Raw genomic sequence first — 4,640 nt, forward strand, 5'->3', positions numbered from 1 at the left:
AAGCGACCCAGGCCGGCCGCCCAAGCCTAGGCACCGCGAGGCCGCCCGCCGCACGGCAACGCCCGCCCTTCGGGGGAGGAGCTTTGCTGTCGTCCCGCCCCTGCCCCGCCTCCTGCCCCGCCCCCTGCCCCGCCCCGGTGGGGTGCGCTGGCACAGGCCGCTGCCCCCGGGGCCCCCAGCCCCTCCACGCCTCAAGTGTAGGAGCGGAAACACCCGTCTCTCCTCTGTCTGCACACACAGCCTCCTCCCCGACTCATTGAGCCCTGTCCGCACCAGGCCAAGATCTGGTTAACTGGAGAAAACCTGGCCTCAATGAAACCTGACCAAGGGGAGCACATCTAGACACTTTCTTTGATTTTAAACAGGCCTCTATTACTTTTACGGAGAAGGCAATGGCACCCCACTCCAGTACTCTTGCTTGGAAAATCCCATGGACAGAGGAGCCTGGTGGGCTGCAGTCCATGGGGTCGCTAAGAGCTGGGCACAGCTGAGCGATTTCCCTTTCACTTTTCACTTTCCTGCATTGGAGAAGGAAATGGCAACCCACTCCAGTGTTCTTGCCTGGAGAATCCCAGGGACAGAGGAGCCTAGTGGGCTGCTGTCTATGGGGTCGCACAGAGTCGGACACGACTGAAGCGACTTAGCAGCAGCAGCAGCTATTACTTTTATGTGTCGGTTCAGTTCAGTCGCTCAGTCGTCTCCGACTCTTTGCGACCTCATGGATTGCAGCCCGCCAGGCCACCCTGTCCTTCAACTCCCGGAGTTTACTCAAACTCATGTCCATTAAGTCGGTGATGCCATCCAACCATCTCATCCTCTGTCATCTCCTTCTCCTCCTACCTTCAATCTTTCCCAGCATCCGGGTCTTTTCAAATGAGTCAGCTCTTCGTATCAGGTGGCCAAAAGTATTGGAGTTTCAGTTTTACCATCAGTCCTTCCAATGAATATTCAGGACTGATTTCCTTTAGGATGGACTGGTTGGATCTCCTTGATGTCCAAGGGACTCTCTTTATGTGTCAAAGGCATAAAATTTGGCTGTCCACTCTGTGCATCTCTAATGTAACTGCGTGTGTGCGCGCTCAGTCGTGTCCGACTCTGCAGGACCCTCTGGACTGAGAGCCGTTAGGCTCCTCTGTCCATGGGATTCTCCAGGCAAGAATACTGGAGTGGGTTGCCATGCCCTGTTCTGGGGGATGTTCCCAACCAGGGATCGAATCGCTGTCTCTTACTTCTGCATTGGCAGGAGTGTTATCACAGCTGTAATCTACGCGGGACTGTGGGATGACTTTTCAGAGACCCTCCTAGGGCTAAGAACCTGACCGGGAAGAGGCAGGGCTGGGACAGCCTGGAGACAGCTCTGGACCAACTCAGAGCTGATTCATCAGAGAGCATGCAGCAGATGCCACAGGAGGTGATGTGAGTCTTTTTTTTTTTTCCTTTTTTAATATTATTACTGGTTTGCTTCTAAAATTACCAGTCACAAAATTAGAGTATTTTTTTTTCTTTTTAAATCACAGGTATGCTCTCAAATGGTTATTTTGTTTCTGCTAGCCTCAGCTTTCCTTTCAGAGTATAGGTGTGAAATCACCCAATACTAAGGACACCCCTTGAAGTGGGAAGATGATACCTACATAACCCTGAATGTTGTTTGCTGGACCCCTTCTGTAACCTCACTGGTTCCTCACTGTCTAGTCCCGGAGCTGACACTGGGAACTTGAAAGATGTATTTAATGAGGCTTTCCTCTTGCTCCCCTATAAAGAGGAAATAACTCTGCTTTAATCTAATTCTAATCACCGAAAATCTTCTTTACAATAAAATAACAATAGCTAATATTTGGGCTTCCCTGGTGGTTCAGACAGTGAAGAATCTGCCTGCAATGCAGGAAACCTGGGTTCCATCCCTGGGTTTCGAAGGTCCCCTGAAGGAGGGCGTGGCAACCCACTCCAGGAGTCTCGCCTGGAGAATCCCCGTGGACAGAGGAGCCTGGCGGGCTGCAGTCCATGGGGTTGCATACAATAGGACACAACTGAGCACTAAGCACAGCTAATATTTACTGAATGCTTAGTATTTTCTAGGCACTAGGTAAAACCCTCTGCATGTATTGTTTCATTTTAACCCTCAGCCCCTAGTCAACAGCTGTAGGGGAAGAAGGCCTGCAGGAAAGGGATTTGCAAGCTCCAAACCAGCTGTTTGTCAAACACCTTTTTCCACATTCAACAAAAGCACGTATTATGTGACCTTCACGCATCTTCTTTTAAACCAGGCAACACCCCCTCTGGGTTTAGAATGTCTGCCACAGGGACTTGGGACTTCCCTGGAGGCCTAGTGGTTAAGACTCTGAGCTCCCAATGCAGGGGGCATGGGTTCAATCCCTGGCCAGGGAACTAAGATCCCATGCGCCACGTGGCACAGCCAAAAATAAATTTAAAAAAAAAAAGCAATGTCTGCCACAGGGACTTAACATCAGCAACCAACTACCACTCCTATCAATAATAAAGGGTTGGTAACTGTGCCAGGAGCTGTGCTCAATACTGTCGGGATCCCAGAGTACTTTGTTAAAGACATCTCTAATGAATTATGATTGATCTGTTTGTAAGAAAGATATCTGAGCAGCTGGAGGGCAAGGACCACACTGTCTTACTAAGTTTTTTTTAGTAATTTTTTGTCACACAGTACAGACTGTGCAATCTGAGTTCCCTGATCACTGGACCACCAGGGGGTTCCCTGCCTTACTCAGTTTTATCCTGGTGGTGCCTAGCAGGGTGTCTGGTGCATTAGCAACATCCAACAAAAATATGTGTGGAATGAAGGAGCTGTAAAAGTGAATACAGAGTCCCCCGTACTTTGGCACATCAACAAACAGCTTAGTTTTATGAAAGAGCATTCCTATGGACACAAGGACACAATCTTCCCCACCCTCAATCTGTCAGGTTTTCCTCGTGAGAACCCTTCAGGCAGGAGACATGATTCTAGAACTGGCTCTGTGACTATTCTGCTGAGATTCTGCTTTTTGTTGCATATCTCCAGTGCTGTTTAATGCTTCCCCTGGGCCATTACAAGGGCAAAGCATTTAGGATATTGGATATTTAGGAGCATTTAGGACAACTGGATAACTTAGACCTGATTACAAGGAAAACCAAGAAAGCAAACAGTAGAGTTTACATCATTGGACTTAGTAAATGATGGTATTGTAATTCCCATGCTGCCTCATTGACGTGTGTCTGATCTGGTGTCCCAGCCTCTCTTTCCTGCTTCATCTTGCTCCATCCTAGTCCATCAGGTCAGAAAATGTATCACGCTCCTTTGTACCTCAGGGCCTTTGCACATGCTGTTACCATTTATCTGGAATGCTCTTTTTCTTCCTGTTTGCCAGTCAGCATCTACTTATCTTTAGGCTTAGTTCAGATGCCACTTCCTCAGGGAAGCCTTCCCTGAACCCTCCACTCTTGACCTATGCTCCTATTGTATGCTGACACAGTAGTTCAAAGCTTTATTTTTTGTAGCACTTACCAGGTTTTCACAACCTATTTGTGATTTGATTAAGATCTGTCTCTTCCATTAGATGGGCATCCCTGGTGGCTCAGTGGTAAAGAACCCATCTGCCAAATCAGGAGACAAGGGTTTGCTCCCTGAGTCAGGAAGATTCCCCTGGAGAAGGAAATGGAGAACCCACTCCAGTATTCTTGCCTGGAAATCCCATGGGCAGAGGATCCTGGGGGGCTACAGCCCATGGGGTCACACAAGAGTTGGACATGACTTAACAACTAAACAACTTCACTAGACTGTAAACAAAGATTGAGTCTGCTTTGCTCCCTGTTGTGTCTGCAGTGGCCAGCAAAACAATATTTAATGCGAGCTCAAATTATTTTGTCTCTTTGCTAGACCTCTTAAGCTTGCATTTGGCTGAGGACCCAGAAATCATCATTTACAGGACTGACTAATGTGCCCTCATTTGATGTAGTTCTCTCAAAGACCATTCTGGTTTTTAACCTACCTTGTCAGCTGTGGTTCTGATTAATGCATCTGGTTTCTTAATCTGATTGTATTCATTGTTCTGTATCACGTATGTAGTGGTTACTATGATGATTCTGTTTGGCCCAGAATGATGAACCTTTTTGAAATGGACCCCAACAGAATTGTCATCTCATGGCTCAAGAGAAACAAAGATGCATGGCTTTGAAACAGCCACTGTAGCTACTGGTATCTAACCAGAGAAGGAAAATCTCAGGTCAAGGTCACCAAGAACAACTCCAGATCAATCCAGGATCAATGGTATACACAAAGTTCTGGGGCTTCCCTGTGGCTTAGATGGCAAAGAACCTGCCTGTGAATGCAGAAGAACCAGGTTCAATCTCTGGGTGGGGAAGATGCCCTGGAGAATGAAATGGCCACCCACTCCAGTATTCTTGCCTGGGAAATCCCATGGACAGAGGGGCCTGGTGGGCTACAGTCCATATTATCACAAGGAGTCAGACACGACTGAGCGATTAACACACACACAAGGTTCTAAACCTCAGCCACGTTTCCTGAAATAAACCAAGCTTACCCCATAGTGACCCTCAATCCTTTGCATTCTATCAGCACTTTTAAGGTAAAACTGTTAAGTATTATCTTATATTCAGAATTTCGGCATTATCTT

This window comes from Bos taurus, chromosome 17 (assembly GCF_002263795.3).
Source record: "Bos taurus isolate L1 Dominette 01449 registration number 42190680 breed Hereford chromosome 17, ARS-UCD2.0, whole genome shotgun sequence".
NCBI classification, from domain to species: Eukaryota; Metazoa; Chordata; class Mammalia; order Artiodactyla; family Bovidae; genus Bos; species Bos taurus.